This window comes from Leptonotus elevatus, chromosome 1 (assembly GCF_054856555.1).
Source record: "Leptonotus elevatus isolate MCC_2025b chromosome 1, RoL_Lele_1.0, whole genome shotgun sequence".
In the NCBI taxonomy this organism is placed as follows: Eukaryota; Metazoa; Chordata; class Actinopteri; order Syngnathiformes; family Syngnathidae; genus Leptonotus; species Leptonotus elevatus.
In genome coordinates this window covers 1,880,059-1,897,500 of record NC_141239.1, presented here as the reverse complement: position 1 = coordinate 1,897,500, position 17,442 = coordinate 1,880,059, and the positions used below count along the sequence as shown (strand labels likewise).

Here is a 17,442-nt window from a genome sequence, read left to right as displayed (position 1 = left end):
CCGATACCACTAGTACTTTTGATACATAAAATGTACCCCCACAAAACAATGATTATTTTAAAGAAAGACCACATAAATAGCATTTTCCTTAAAATTGCATGAAATGAATGGCAATTTCTTCTCATTTTTCTAATTTCTAGTTCCTGATTGTAAAATGGCCACCAAAGTGTCAGGCCCCATCGTGAGTACCCATCCATCCATTTTCTTAAGCGCTTGTCCTCACAGGGGTCGCGGGGGCGCTGGAGCCTATCGTCGTGAGTACCGATACCTTGAAATATGGCTAAGCATTGACCCGATACCGGACTTGGCCGTCCCGAGTTCATGCTCGTCAAACTTGGCTGCAACAATTTTTTTTGCTCTAATCAACCAATCAGAGAATGACAAAAAATAATAATAATAATACTGATTATTTTATGAGCCATCTAGCTGGCTCTGTGAAGAAAATGTCAAATCTGATTGGGTAACTCATTCACTCGCAGCCATTTTCCCTGAAGCAACCCCCCTTCGCTCCCGGCTGTGTGCCTGGATTTTGACTGATTTGGATTTTTTTTTTTATTGGTATCCGTTTCCGTTTTGCAGCAATTAGCATTAGAATATAGCTAGGTTGAATCATTATTCACAAATCTGTTGAAAACACTGAAGAAAATATTAATTTTTGATCTCTTATACTCTGCTGCTACCTGCTGGCTGTCTTTGCAATTACTGCCATTGCTTTAAGCGACCTCTGCAGGTCAGAGGCTGCATCAAAGCCATCTGTATGCTCTAGCATAAAAATAAAAAATAAACGTTAAAATATGTTTTAAAATAGAACGTTTTTATACGTCTTTGGGAGCAAATGAGTTAGAGAAACAGTCTCATTGCTAGTCTGAATTACATCAGCCGGCAAAACTAATTCTGATGGCCCTGGAAAGATGCGGTTGACATGGCAACACAACGGGGGTGAATTCTGATTGGACAAAAAAAGAATAATCACGTCATACAATGACAATAAATGAATGTTGCTTAGTTTGAAGCTAAACTCTGAAGAAAAAAAGAAATCAGCGCTAAACTATCACATTGAGATTCTTTAAAAAATATAATAATAATAATACAAAATGGAAAAAGTTCTCCCTTATGCAAGCAGGTGGCACCTCTTCCTGATTCTAAATCAGTTTTAACATCAACTTAACATTCATTTGTGCATAAAAACTCATTCCCTCCCAGCTATTTTCACTGAAGCAACCCCCTTCGCTCCCGGCTTTTTTTCCTGGATTTTGACTGATTTTGCAAGGCCCACGGAATATTCTGTTTTATCCTTATAAAAACATGGAAACTACCAAAAGAAAGATTAGAGTCTCTTCTTTCATCAGGAAAAAAAAAGTATGTTTTTTCGATCTGTTTCCGTTTTGCAGCAATTAGCATTTTCAAGTGTCATCATTATTCACAAATCTTTGAGATTCTTTAAAAAAAAAATAATAATAATAATACAAAATGGAAAAAGTTCTCCCCTTATGCAAGCAGGTGGCACCTCTTCCTGACCCGCTACTTAAGCGAGCTCCCAATTGTGTTGCCGCGCCTTTAATAGAGGAGGCGAGGTTATCAACCGAAAAGGAAGCGGCAACCTTTTCTCAATTCAATCCGAGTGTTGACGCTAACAGCGAATTCATTATAAGTTCTTGCCACAAGAAACTTCCCTATCAGACCCGAGCAGCCGGGAGGGAGGGAGGGAGGGAGGGAGGGGGGCGGGGGGAGGGGGGGGAGGAGAAAGCCAAAAGCAGCCGGAAGGCAAAAAAGGCCGACCTGAGGTCACGTCGGAGAAAATCACAACCGCAAATTCCATTCAAGTAAGCAAAAATGTCGACTGCGACAAAAAGGACTGAAATCCAGAAAAAGCTCACAACAGGTAAACGTTCGTGACGTGTTGCGCTTCACATCATCAGACGGCAGAAAAAGCAAAAAAAAGAAAAGAAGATCGCCGTCTTCACGTTCGCTTGAAATGTTGAGCCAAACGATGCCGGCAAGAAGATCATTAAATCCAATTTAGCAAGCGACCTCTGACGGGAGCGCAAGGTCATGCGCAGTGACGTCATTGTGTGTGCGTGAAGCCTGGACGCGAGGTGTGTGTGTGTGTGTTGTGTGTTGTGTGTGTGTGTTGTGTGTGTCTTTGCCCTTCATCCATGCGTGAACCCTCATCGCCATCCGGCAATCGAGCAGCAGCAATCGTCCGCGCTTCCCTCAAGGTCAAACGTTGTCAGCATCTCGCCAATCAAATGGAATCGTCTTCATCCACATTTGGAGCTCACAAAAAAAAAAAAATGGCCCCTTTGGACTTTGAATTGTTGTCAAATTTAAGTTTCTAAGCCTGCATACACATATCTAGTGCCGTCACTGTCGACTATTTTTTAGAACCGATTAATCTACGGATTATTCAATCGATTAATCACATTCATTTTAATTTTGCATTTGAAGTTATTACAACAGTTATTACTGATTAGTAACCAGTGGTTTGTGTTTATTTTGTACTTCATATTTGTATAATGATAAAAAAAAAAAAAAGGGTGATTGATGTACTATGTTTCCGGTTTGGTTATTATTTCTGAAGTAAAAACAGATGTTTGCAATTGTCTTATTTTGATTACAAAATCGGTGAATAATTACTGTTGATATGCTCAAATCAGAGGATTTGGACAATTTTAAATCAAAAAACATTCGCTTGATTATTAACTAATTTGCTGCCAAAAATTTATAAATATTAGGGGTGTGCCCAAAAATCGATTCTCATAAGAATCGTGATTCTCATTTAGTACGATTCAGAATCGATTTTAAATATCTTAAAATCGATTTTATACTTACTTGCCTTTGTCTGTGTGTGCCTTTATTTGGAGCGCTGTTCATGTTATACACGATTTGGCCACTGAGGGGCAGTGTGGTTCCACGCGGTCTGATACACTGTTAAGTTGTAGCCACATTAGAGAGCAGAAAGAAAAAGTCACGATCAAGTTATTCCGATAAAAGTTTGTTTTTTTTGCAGCGTGGAGCCGTTCTTTTGAGTGATAAAAGTGCCGCGAGTAGCGCGCTAATTAGCATTAGCGAGTCAGACTGGAGTAGATCATTACGATTCCTTGCACATCTATAGATTGAAGCGAAAATCATTGTCAATGAAATCATGTTGAATCAAAAAGCGTTCTTAATCGAAAATCGATTCTGAATCGAATCGCAGGCCCAAAAATTGGAATCGAATCGAATCGTGAGACATTCAAAGATTCCCACTCCTAATAAACACGTTCTATTTTAAATATCACCATGCTCCCAAAGACGTATTTATATGTTTTTAATGTGTATATATATATATATATATATATATATATATATATATATATATATTCTATAGCACGCAGAAGGCTTTGATGAAGCCTCTGAACTGAAGAGAATGCTTGAAGCACTGGTAGATATGACAAAAATGGCTGGCCCAAAAATGGCCAGCAGGTGGCAGCAAAGTATAAAAGATCAACCAGGGCCATGTTGCAAAAAGCTCTTCTCCCCACAGTTTTAAATAGATTCATGAATAATGATGAAACTTAGTTGTAATCTTGTGCTAATTGCTGCAAAACGGAAACAGATAGACATATACTTTTTTTTTCCTGATGAAAGAAGAGCCTCTAATCTTTCTTTTGGTAGGTCCCGTGTTTTTATAGCAGTAAGACACAATATTCCGTGGGCCTTGCAAAATCAGTCAAAATCCAGTGAAACAGCCAATTTCTCGATTAATCGGTTAATTTTGACAGCTCTCCATACTTTTTCTTCCTTTTTTAAACATGTACATTCCAAACTATTTAAATGAGAACCTCTGAGAGAAAACCAATTCACCACCTAAAAAAAAAAAAAAAAGCGTGGACATATCAAAAACTGGAGTTGCAAGTGACAAAAACAAACAGACCCCAAAAAAACAGGCTGAGGAAAACAATCGTCTCGGGTGAGTTTTTTTTTCCATCTCTCTTCTATTATTTGTCCCAAGGAAAATAAAAGCGTCCCGATAAGCTGCGGAAAGCCAGCGCAGAAGATGAAAAACACATAAAGATGTCTTCCGTGGGAATTGGAAAAACTCCCGCAGCAGCAGCAGCAGAAGGCCGAAAAAGGGTCCGACTCGCGCGGAGCGTCCTGTTGCGGACCCGATCGCAAACTCTCGCTTGCGGTTCAAGAAATGATCACTTCAGTGAGGAAACGGAGCGAAGCGGCTCACCCGAACCCGAGCGCAAAATCAGATGAGAAAAGACGACAGAAAACGAACAGCGGGTTAGAAATTGTCACTGAATAGCAACAGTGAAAAATAAATAGAGACGACGGAGAAGAAGATTGAATTCATGGAAAAAAATATCAAGGCCTTGTCGTTTTTTTCTTTTTAAAGACAATAAAGTTTGTATTGAACTTTTTTTTCCTTCGTTGCTTGTCTCCGTTCTCAAACGCTAAACGTGTGAAACAACATCCAGATGACAAACGGGCGCTACTTCCGCTAGCGTCTTTCTTATGCATGCACAGTCTCACTGGGGTCACCATAAGGACAACGAGGCACTCTAAAGCGGCCACGTCGGTCCAAAGCGCTGTCCACATGTTCTGGTTTTTTTGTGCGCAAATTCGCTTGGACCTGGTAGTAATCAATAACATGAATCGTTTTTCTTCGATTATTGCGTTCGACACATCGAGAGAAGCCAAAATTAAAAACATGTCAACATCAGCAGCTTTTCTTTCTCCTTTTTTTTCTGTTTTGTTTTTCTTCTTCAGGCCAGTCAGCATGCCATCCCAACGCAGGGTTATTATAGTTTGGGAATTTTCATTTCAGTTCCTTTTTATTTCATTTTCAAAGAGGATTAGGGCCAGTGAAGAGAATAAAGTTTGGCAGGATTGTCGCTTTAATCTCAGAATTCTGACTTTAAAATGAGAATTCTGACTTTTTTCCTCAGAATTCTCCCTTTAAAGTCTAAATTCTGAGATTAAAATGAGAAATCTGACTTTAAAATGAGAATTCTGACTTTAAAATGAGAATTCTGACTTTAAAATGAGAATTCTGACTTTTTTCCTCAGAATTCTCCCTTTAAAGTCTAAATTCTGAGATTAAAATGAGAAATCTGACTTTAAAATGAGAATTCTGACTTTAAAATCAGAATTCCGACTTTAAAATGAGAATTCTGACTTTTTTCCTCAGAATTCTCCCTTTAAAGTCTAAATTCTGAGATTAAAATGAGAAATCTGACTTTAAAATGAGAATTCTGACTTTAAAATGAGAATTCTGACTTTAAAATGAGAATTCTGACTTTTTTCCTCAGAATTCTCCCTTTAAAGTCTAAATTCTGAGATTAAAATGAGAAATCTGACTTTAAAATGAGAATTCTGACTTTAAAATCAGAATTCCGACTTTAAAATGAGAATTCTGACTTTTTTTCCTCAGAATTCTGACTTTAAAGTCAGAATAATAGTAGCACTAATAAACTGAGAATTTTGAGATTCAAGTCAGAATTCTCACTTTAAAGTCTAAATTCTGAGATTCAAATGAGAAATCTGACAATAAATCTGAATTCTGACTTTAAAGTGAACATTTTGAGATTAAAGTGAGAATTCTCACTAGTCCAAATTCTGAGATTAAAGACAGAATTATCCCTTTAAAGTCAGAATTCTGAGAAGAAAGTCAAAATCCTGTCAAACTTTTTTTCTTTCTCGTCACTGGCCCTCATCTTCTTCCGTAGTTTTGAGTTTTGTTTTTTAAATGTAGTTATTTTTAATTGATTTTCAAGGTGCTTCTGTTAAGTTTTTATTCATTGTTTTTAGCAGTTCATTTTAGTATTATTTTTCGTTTAAAAAAAATGTGTATTACTTGTGCGCAACATTTAAAGGATCTTTGTGCAGTTTGTCACTTTTTTTACTCGCAACTGCCACCCCTGGCCCAAAGCGTAACTGCAGCATCTGTGTCAGGCTCGTTCATGATGCGCGTGCGGGGGTGCGTGCAGTCGTTTTTTCATTAGTTTCCGTTAACCAAAACAACCTTTTTCCTAATGAGAGTACATTAGCGTTAATTTCGTCAACAAAAACTCAACAAAAATATTTTCGTCAACACACATTTTCCACCGGAATAAAACCTTCATTAATAAACAATAACCGGGACTAAATCAGTATGCATTTTCGTCGACTATTAAAGACGAGACGAAAATGTACTTCACTTAAATAATAATAATAATAATAATAATAATAATAATAATAATAATAATAATCTGGTGACCTGTTGCCTTCAAATCTGCACATGGAAAAAAAAAGAAAGAAGTAAATTATAGTTATAATGTAACATTAATCCAACGGCTGTAACGTTCCAACAATAACGCTAATCCGACCGCTAACTAATGCAAGCTAATTAACTAGCATGAATAGTAGCCACTGTAATTGTGTGTGAAGTTGTTTTTACGTCAAAAAGATGGTAGAACATTTTATGTGAAAAGTTCAACATTATCTGCTGACAAAACATGTACAGGCATAAAATAGTTGTCCTGACAACAAATAGACAAAAACGTTGACCTCAGTGGCCAAATCGAGTACAACATGAGTAGCGCTCCCAATAAAGGCACACACAGACAAAAGCAAGTAAGTATAAAATAATTGAAATAAAATCGATTTTGGGATATTTAAAATCGATTCTGAATCGTACTAAATGAGAATCGCGATTATTATGAGAATCGATTTTTGGGCACACCCCTAATATTTATTGTACATTTTTGGCAGCAAATGAGTTCATAATCAAGGAAACGTTTGGAGCCATTTTTTTAATTTCAAATTGTCCAAATCCTCTGATTTGAGCATATCAACAGTAATTGTTCACTGATTTTTGAAGTTATTGATGAAAGAAGACTGCTTACCTTCTTTGTAATAATATAATCGGCCATTTGGCCCAATTGGCCGATTGTTTTGGCCGATATTTGAAGGGCAATAATCGGCCGATTCATCGGTCGGGCCCGACTCTCGATCATGGATTTCTGACTGTGCAGGTGTACCTAATGAAGTGTCCGCGTCAGCTTCCTCCTTATTGATGTGATATTCTGGAAAAAAAAATTTAACCCCCAACCCTGCTGTTCCATTGTGTCTTCCGTCTTTCCCGCCATTATCAGTCCTCCCCGAGACGGCACAAGAACACCTGCAGCCTCAACCCTCGTCTTTTTTCACATTTCATTCAGGCTTTAAGCAGCCGACAAAAATAATGCATACTTTCTGCACATATGGTCGCTGGTCGCACACCAACAAAACTTTCAAAACAAAACAAAAGCTCCTCCCAATATTCTTGAACCATTCCTGCATAAAAAAATAAAAATGTTACAAGAATAATTTTGAAAACAAAGTGCCCCTTTTTTCAAGAATATAGTCCTATTCCCCCCCCCCCCCCCCAGAATAAAGGTGCCTTTTCCAGAGTAAAAGGTGCAATACAATCCATTTTCCGAACCTCTTATTCATCACGAGGGTCGCGGGGGTGCTGGAGCCTATCCCAGCTGGCTTCGGGGCAGTCGGCGGGGGTACGTACTTTTAAAATTGACTTTCAAATGACTTTCTTCCCTCGTTTAAGATTTGATATTTTATCTATCGCGATATTACGACATTGTTCTTGTTCGTTACAATTGTTTTCTCTAAAATACAATTTTGTTATCGCTAGGTTACAACTTTTCCCCCCCCCAAAAACAGCAAACTGTTTAATCCTATGGCACACAGGGGAACACATGGTAGTTAGGATTATGAGGGGGGGCCTTGGAAAAAAAATAATAAATTTAAAAAAAAGAAAGAAAAAAAAAAAAAAGAAGAAAAAAAATGTATATATTAAAAAAAAAAAAAAAAAAAAACTGTCTGATTTGTGTGTGTGTTTTTTTTCAATCTTGTTTTGACTTCACCAAGAGGAGGAAAAACTGGCAACGGCGATAAAGTTCGAACTCCAAACAAGTTAATGAGGAACAGGAAATAATGAGCTGATTGCAACGATTAGGGGCGTGGCTTATTCGGCTGCAAATTTCACATTTGCATCAATTGCACGGTTCGGCTCGGGATTTATTGCGCAATGAAACACGAAGTGGCTGCTGCTGCTGCTTACGAGTCGACTCGGAGGTCAACGGGTTCAACATTAGAAAATGCCCAGGAAATGATCAGCCATTCTTTGGTTTAATGGTTTAAAAAAAAAAAAAAAAAAGGGGGCGGCGATAGAGGAAGAGGAAGAAGTGCCTGGCGAGAGGAAATCAGGAGGAAAGGCAGAAACGCCAGCTACGCTATAATTGGAAGTGCAGACAGACGGACGGATGGACGGACGGACAGACGGACGGACGGACGGACGGACTGTAGAGAAAGAAAGAGCAAAGACCACGCGTGCAAACTTGTTGTCCGTAGACACAACGTGGCACCGCGCATGATCATGAGGGATGGGCGGGGATGACGAGGAAGGATCACGTCTCGCTCTCATACGTTGCTACTGAAATGTCAATCAAATCACCTTTCCCCATTGAAATGAATGGAAACGCCATTAATCAGGTCCAGCAGCCTCTACCAAAAATATAAAAAACCGTTAGTAATAATATCACTATTAAATAACATTGTGTACACGATGACCTATTTTCATGCTCAGCGCAAATCATCTGGCGCATTACACCACCTGCACCACAACTTAGACCAGCTGGCTTTCTAATACTCGTCTACTTTTCTGTCACCAAATTGTCAGGTGGGCCCAGAGACGTGTCATGAAAAATGTCGGAATGTGTGGTTCGCCAAGTTTCTAAACAAGATCAACTAGACTTGCCCCGGCAAACGAAGACGTGGCCCCAGTTTGTGCGACTTGGCCACTGGGGGGCAGTACAAACAAACCAAGAAGACTTTCACAACTACTGTAAATTGCAGTATTCACCTCCATCGCGGCTTCACAGTCCGACCATTTGACAGATTTTTTATTTATTTTTGGTCTAGATAGAATGCAATGTTGTAGTGTAATTCCACTTTTGGCCACTAGGCAACAGAACAGTATCTTGTATAACGCTGTAAATTTGAAAGAAGTGTCAGCCTCATTTTTGCTGAGGAGATTATCGAAAGTTTCCGTCTTTTTCAGTCCCACCTTTAAAGAAAAAGTCAACCTTAAACATTTCTTGGCAATAATGTGACCTCACGAGTCGAAACACGACATTCGAAATCCATCTCAGGGGGCGGCCATTTTGCCACTTGCTGTCGACTGAAGATGACATCACAGTTGCTCAGGGCTCATTTTACAGCCAATCGCAGCTCGCCTGTTTTCTGAAAGCTGAGCTGTGATTGGTTGTTAACTGAGACCTGAGCAACTGTGATGTCATCTTCAGTCGACAGCAAGTGGCAAAATGGCCGCCTTCTGTTATTTTTTAAAAAACGGCTGGATTTTGCTGCTTAACTCATATATTTACTTATATTACATATTATTGAGATGTTCACAATGACACAATACTGAAATCCTTCCGCACTTGATTCTGGTTAATATGTTGAAATAGACGTCAGTAGTGCGCGTTCAAGTGTTTCACTCGCGTCTACAAGAGCATTTCAATTCCGGAATTCTGTGCTTGAGTGTCCGTGCAAGTCAAGTTACCGCACGCGGCGTTGCCAAGCAAAGCTATATGCGTCCCGCGCGACGCTAGCAAGCCCGTCTGCGCGCCTTCAGCCGCAGTCGCGCAAGCTATGCGGTCTGCTAACTCCAATAATGTCGTTAGTTATGCGGCGGCGGCCTCGTGTGAAATGTGGCGTGCGCGAAAGGAGGCTCGTTTGCACGCAACGCTTTAGGATGAAGTCATTGGGAAATAAATAATAAAACATGACTTGAATGTTTTACGTTTGGGAAAAAAAAAATCTCATGGTACGCTAGCAAAGGGGGGGAAAAAAGTGGATTTACAGGTTCATTATGTATCTTCTGCCATCTAGTGGAAGAGCATGTAAGTGTTCTGTCTGTCACTATACGTCGTTGGCATAGAATACGGATCGTCAGACAAACATTCATTAATTGTAGGAAACGAATCATTTTCTGCAGTACTTGATGAGCTCTCACTTTCTTACCGTTCTAATAATAGATTTTAAAACAGCAGCAGCAAAATTAGAAAAAAAAAAAAAAGAATACAATTATAGATGCTATGAAACACTTTTTCTTGTACAATGTTTGCAATAACTTTTTGCGTTGCTATTAATGCCAAGCTAAGAATTAGACATACATACATTTAACTGCAATTCATCGAAATTCAATTACAATTTCAATTATTACACTCCACAATTATAAAATCGGCATAATCGTAAACAAAAAAATTAACATTATATTACATGAAAAATATACAAATTTTGAGTTTTTATTTTAAAATGACAAATTTAATAAATCATGTTTGGTCCAAAAAGGAACTTACGAAATGATTGTGTTCCAAAGAAATGCATTTGTCTTTTTACATGTTTTTAACATGTTCTTGTTTTGTACCAAAAAAACAAACGATTGTCCTAATCGTGATTTCAATTATTACCAAATTTATCTTGATGAATATTTTCTTTCTAATGCAGCAGCCCCACTGCTTAACACATGTTGACCTACAGCAGGGGTCACCGACCTTTTCAAAACTTTCTGGTACTGACAAATGCAAAAGGCCTACCAGTTTCATACACACTTCTGAAATAACTCATTTGCTCAAATTGCTTTAACTAAGTGAAGACACTCATCATGTTAATGAATTTCTTACAATGAATGCAAAGAATTCAACAAGGTGGTCCTATCACTGGTGAGCTATTTTTAGAACATGCCCGCCGTCGACTCCTGTGGTATTTTGGGGGTGACCCGGAGCCCGCCGGCGCCATGTTGGTGACCCATGAACGACGGCAAATTTAAAATGAACCCTCCTCATCAATTTATCTCTATGTGGTCCTCGCTCGAAAAAAGTTTCGGGAGAAGGAGTAAGTCACCCTTTTAGATGCGCACACACATGTTTTTGTCAGTGCGTGCGTGTGCGTGTGCGTGTGCGTGTTCTTACCCAGGACTGATCGGCGGTCCCTGATGCCTCCTCATCTGCCCAGCTGCGAAAGTATTTTCTGTCGTCCGTCTCCCCCCCTCCCCCCCCTCCCTCACCGTCGCCCCCTCTCACTCTGGGAGTCTGGCATCGGCACCTGCCACTCAACCCCCCCTCCCCTCCCCCCCCCCTCTGTCCGCCTTCAATCCCTCCCTCCCCGGCAGGATGGTCCGTACACGCCTCCCCCCCCTTTCACTCCCGGTCGGTTATCTCGTCCGCCGATGGAATCGAAAATGTCGGCATTCTTCACAAGGACGCGGAGGGAGGGGGGCGAGGGCGCGTGCGAGATTGGTCCTGTCCTTGAAGGAGGCGCATGTCCGCAGGTCAAGGTGCCCTCGGGCTCCTCCTGCAGCTCCGGGTCCGAGGTCGTGTGAGAGGCGATGCAGGATGTGCCGGCCGCCTCTGCCCGCTTCGGTATGAGAGCCTCTCTCGTTTAGTATGCTTTTCATCACTCCCTCTCTCTCTCTCTCTCTCTCTCTCTCGCTCGCTCGCTCGCTCTTTCTCGCAAATCCCCCTCCCCTTCCGCTCCTTCACCCTTTCAGTCACTGTCGATCTGCTGCCGCTGCTGTTGTTCGGACTCACAAATCGCAAGGAGGGGGGCTCGGCAAACAGTCAATCTGGAGGGAAAAATCACAAACTGATTAGGAGTGTTAGGGAAATAAAAACAAGAGGGAATGACATTTTTCACACAAAATATTTTTTTATATATATATATATATATATATTTTTTTTTTTATTTTTATTTTATAAATATATGACTTGTCCGTGCACTTTTTTTTTTTTTTTTTATCTTGAAAAGATCAGTAACTTTTTGGGCCCGGAAAGGGGACATTGCCGTAGATCAGTAACATTTTTACACAAAGTACCATTAAAAAAAAAAAAAAAAAAAAAAAAAAAAGGAGGGGTGTCAAAATGAGTGTGTTAATTTGGAGTTCCTTTAACGCCACACATTTTGGGAAAGCAGACACGTCCACGTCAAAAGTAATACATTTAACAATAATGCATACATTTGTGGAGACGGGTCAAGTTGCATTTTACAATTTTTAAAAAATGTGCAGAATTTCACAAGTGACTTCATGTTAAAGATTAGATAACTCTTATTAATATGAAAAGAAAATTGCACTGATCTGTCACCAAAATCTTACAAATGCAATAATGCCATCTAGTGGCAGAAAAATGACCTCAACGCAAATCAATATCACACTCGTTTTTTTTAAGTAGAGCACATCTTTTTAATTTTAACTCAATTTTATGAATTATTAGGAAATTAATGAATAAGAAATGCAGCCATGTTTCTATTAAACTTTTTCCCCACTTTTATGTTAATAAGAGTATGAAAACTGAACAGATATGAAACTCACGATTAATCGTGAGTTAACTATTAAAGTCATGCAATTAATTACGATAAAAAAATGTAATTGCCTGACTACTACACTACCATTAGTGTTTTGAGATATGATATTGATTTTTGATATTTTTGCTTTGACTTGCAAGCGCAAACTTGCAGTGTCAAACCGAATGAGTAAATAAATGCTCAAAAAGCTTCAAGCCGTTTATTTGATGCTCCCAGATGACGTTTGCGGTTTACTTACGAATGAAACAAAGACAATTAATTACATTACATGTGCATTTAAAACAAACACATAGCTTAGCCTTTAGTCTGCTAGCTTAAGGCTAATGATTAGCATCTATGTGGCCATGCTATACCCCTTTAAGAAACGGTATTATTTATCTCCTGCAAAGAACGATGATATGAATCCCGTAAATCATTTTCAGGAGAAAAGCTTAAATTCAGGAAGATGATAAAATAAAACTGTACTCGAAGGATTCTATGAAAAATTAATTGCTCATAAAATAAAAATAACCTAAATAAAGATTTATTGCAAATGTATGAAACTTGAGTTAAATATAACTGAACTCTACTTAGCCAGTGATTCGGTAACATACCACCAGGGGGAGCCCAAATAGCACCCATGTAAAAATTTTTTTAAATAAATCGACTTCCACTGAGTTTTTGTTTCTGATGTGTAGCAACCGCAATACCACGAGATTGGAAATGAATGCATCGTTTTAAATTCGTTGATCCTTTATCTCATTATTTTTGCATTATATGTGTTTTTACGTTACACTCCACCCACATACTTTTGATTTCTACCCACTGCATTTGTGTTGCAAACCACACGAAACCAGATCTCACATAAGTGGAACTGCAGAGATGTCAACGCGTAAAGGAGTGCGACACCCCTTGATCTCGTGTGGGTGGGCGGGTGGCTTTGGTGCATTGCTCAAGGGCAAGACAGGAAGCTCAGGAAGGTCAAGGTGAACTTCATTAACCCTGAGGGGCAATTCCTTTTACAGCCAGCAGTCAACATGAGGGGAAAAAAGAACAACAACAACAACAACAATTTGTTGCCAAATTGGACACGAACCGTTTTTCCAAAGCGCGCGTCCTTACAAAAGACGAGCTCGTGCTGCCCCGCGTGCATCAAAATGCAGTTTCACTTGGCCTCGTTTTCCGTTAAGATACGTTCCCATCTCCGTGACATACCTCCCCCGGTTTCAAACTTTTAACTTTTGAAAGTACAGACTGTTCGCAAAGTCACTATGTGCACTTTATAACTTTAGCGCTAAAAGAAGAGACGTGCTTCAATTTGGAATACAGAATAAAAATAATTCAAGTGCACTGCAACTTTCTGAACACTCTGTATATTGTTATAAGCAGGCTTGGGGAGTAACGGAATACATGTACCGCCGTTATGTAATCAGATTACTTTTTTTTTTAAACTGTATTCCATTACAGTTACAGGAAAAAACATGTAATCAGATTACAGGTACATTTATTAAAAATGGGGATTACTTCAAAGGGATTACAATTTCTACGATGAGAGAAAGTACGAAAAAGGGTGAGAGAGAGAGTGAGAGAGCGCGTGCACGCCCGCGCGAGTGGGACCGTTGCTACATGTCGGGGAGGTGGAGACGAACGAACGAACGAACGAAAGAACGAACGAACGAACGAACGAACGAACGAACGAACGAACGAACGAACGAACGGACTAGTCGCGTCCTCCACACGCGGGCAGTTTGAAAAAGCTTCACGGACGGGAGGAGGAAATGGCGACCGGTATTCACTGGAACTTACTCGGAGCGAAAGTTTGAGCTGAGAGTCCAGCGGCATGCTACGCGCTGTAGCTTCTTGCTAGCTAGCCCGCTAGCCTACAACCATAACGTGAGTTACACCTTCCAAACAAATCAATCTTTCTATCGATCTATGATGTGTGGTTGCTTTCAGTGACAGTTCAAAAACATCATATGGCCTTCAATCAATCAATCAATCAATCAATCAATAGCCGACATGCTTTTTAATTACACAAGGATTTTTGCTATTTGTCGGCTGCCCGGGTTCCTATCACCCGCAAATAGCATTGGCACATTGTATAGAATATATATTGCGGTGATATTTATTTGTATTTTGTCTTCATGAGCATACGCAATATTGGAGTAATCCAAAAGTAATCCAGTTACATTACTTTAATATTATGGTACTTGGATTACTAACTAAAAAAAAAAATTAGCAGGTAACTTGTAACTGCAACAGATTACATTTTAAAAGTAACCCTCCCAACCCTGGTCATAAATCCGCTAATATGAATATCCTGGCAAGCGTTGCGGGCATTAATGCAGTCACCACCGCTCTGGAACAATAAATGGTATTTTGCGAGTATTGGAAAAAAGAAAAGAATAAATATATCCGTATCCATGGGTTTGTTACGTTTGCCCCCCTCCCCCATTTTACCAGAAGCGCACAGAGTGAAGGAATAAGGAAGAGAGAGAAGGAAAATAGACGTTTATATATGACTGGCTTTCGTTGCCTTGTCAGGAGAAATCAGCTCACGGAATCCTGACGACGGCGCACGTGCGCGCGCGCACACACATCAGCAGCCCGCATGACCGTCCTTAGCGTAACGCGATTGGTTTAGCACATCCGCCTCGCAGCTCTGAGGATCTGGGTTCGAAGACTAAATTGTCGTGAGGCGCGAACGACCACAAGCGCTCGCTTATTGTGCCCTCCGATTGGCTGCGAGAGAAAAATAAAAAAGAGGGCCGAAGTTACGCTCAGCGTGTAATTAGAACACGGGCGCGAGGAGCGGGATGTCTCGCTGACGGCTTCATCCGTTGCGCGAATTCATTTTGTAACGTTTGTCACTTTCATGTCATGCATTAATTAATAAGTTAACTGCTGTACAGTGAAACCTCGTTAACTTTCATGACGTGTGGCGGACGCGCGAGGCAAGTGAGTCACGAACTTGCCAACCTCTCAGCGGAACTGAATTTGCTCGGCGTGACTTCCCATATTTTTCTATTGATATCCGCTTTTTGTCAACTGAGCCACGCAGTTGCGTTCAGGACGGCGTCATAAGGAAAATAGCACTTTTCAATATTGTATTTGATTAAACATACCATAATAATGACGTCAAACGTAAAAAAAATTGTTTTAACTCATTCAAACCCCAAAACGTGTAAATACGTGTTTTAATAATTTGTCCTTTGCTCCCAAAAACGTATTTATATGTTTTTGTTGTTAAATAAATAAATGTTTTTTTTATGCAAACAGGAGGCTTTTATGCAGCTTCTGACATGAAGAGGTGGCTTAAAGCAATGGTAGTTATTACAAAAAACGGCCAGCAGGTGGCAGTAGCGTATAAGAGATCAGCCAGGGCCATGTTGCAAAAAAAAAGCTCTTTTGCTAGTGTTTTCGACAGGAATGTGAATAATGATGAAACTTAGCTATATTCTAATGCTAATTGCTGCAAAAGGGAAACAGACACAAGTAGGCTATACTTTTTTTTCCTGATGAAAGAAGAGACTCTCATCTTTCTTTTGGTAAGTTCCATGTTTTTCAATAGAAAAATAGAATAAAATATTCTGTGGGATTTGCAAAATTAGTCAAAATCAAGTAAAAAACAGCCGAGAGCGAAGGGGGTTGCTTCAGTGCAAATGGCTGGGAGTGAATGAGTTAAATGTTTTTCATGATGCTTCTTTTGGTCAACAGGGGGCAGGATATTACACATACAGATATCAAGTTAGAAGATGTCACATCTACTAAAGTGCAGTAGTCATTTTTATTGTCTGTCTACATGTGCTGCTAAACCTTCACCCTAACCTGCTTAAAGGGTTATATTGCTGTGACGTGGATGCTCATTTCGTTAGCCCATCTATGGCGTTTTTCCATTGTGTGTTAGCCTTAAGCTAGCAGACTTTTATAAGACAATCTTTTGAAAATTGTTCACTTGCTGCCAAACTGCTTCTTTTTTTTTTTTGCGAAGTTCGCTGGCGGTGGCACCATCTAGTGCTCGTAACTGGGATTTGTGTTTGCAACTCAAGACAAAAAGAAAGTTCAACTGCATATAATGTTAGCTCGATTGTATCATTGATCCGAAATCAATTGTCTCAATGAAATGTTAAAAACCTTTTGTTCAATTTAGCCATTTGTTGACATTGTGTCGCTGTTTGACTTTCACTAAAGAACACCGAAATGATGATATACATAATGATTATGCTGAATGACAAATGTTTCGACACGTTTTTATTTCTCGACTTGTGTTTAGCACGTGCAGTTCATCAAATGAGTTTCGTTTGTCAGGCCTTGTCGTCGCTCATTTAGTATCGAACAGACTGCGGCTGCAATGTTGATCGCAGAAAGAGTCGTGACCTTGCGGCAAAGAGCTTCCAATCACTCGGCGTGACATTCTTTAAGCAGTTTCATAGAAAACGTACTCAAATTGTATACAAACCAGCCCTTGAGCAAGAAAGAGGAAAGAAAGAACGTTATACCTAACAAAATTCATTTTCTTACAAAAAAACAAGGTACGCATAGAAAAAGCTGGACGCAAGCCCGAGACTGAATATACAACAGGAAGTAAGAAGCTGATTGCGGGAGAAACATGGAGCCGACCAGCGAATTAACCATCAGCACAGTTCGAGAACACTTGGACTGAAATCTAAACGGTCATAACTACAAAACTAAAATACACAAATAGAAATTTTCAACATCTTAACCCGTTTTTAAGACACCACAAAACAGGAAGAAAAATCTGTCGTTTTTATAGCATTTGTTGTAGTACCAAGACTGACCTGTTAGAGGCAGCGTGGTGCCACAGGGCATCCAGACTGCGGGAAAAATACAAAGAAGAAGAAATGGGCTTTTTCTGGCTAATGTGCTACGGTTGCAAATGTTATGCACGCCACAATAATTTCCAGAATAGATCAGAGAGGAGGAAAATTAATTCTTAGCTACTTAGCTAAATTTGCCATTTTTCTTCTTAAAAACACATTACAAACATGTTGTTGGTGTTTTTTGTGAGGCTTTAACGGATGAATGGAATTTATATTATTTTAATGGAAA

General features: G+C 39.6%; 1 protein-coding gene and 1 long non-coding RNA gene across 8 annotated transcripts in view; both read right to left on the bottom strand.

The window, feature by feature from the left end:
- lingo3b (leucine rich repeat and Ig domain containing 3b) overlaps positions 1-11,148 on the bottom strand; it is a 65,453-nt gene extending 54,305 nt beyond the window's left edge. For all 7 annotated transcript variants that reach the window (XR_015094883.1, XM_086076595.1, XM_086076587.1 and 4 more), the window contains exon 1: positions 11,004-11,148. The gene's annotated coding sequence lies outside the window, so the exon portion shown is untranslated. The remainder of the gene's footprint in view (positions 1-11,003) is intronic.
- A 35-nt stretch (positions 11,149-11,183) lies between these two features.
- Positions 11,184-17,442, bottom strand: part of LOC147180294 (uncharacterized) — a 56,718-nt gene continuing 50,459 nt past the window's right edge. Inside the window, exon 3 of the long non-coding RNA XR_015095782.1 lies at positions 11,184-11,656. This is a non-coding gene — a long non-coding RNA (uncharacterized LOC147180294). The remainder of the gene's footprint in view (positions 11,657-17,442) is intronic.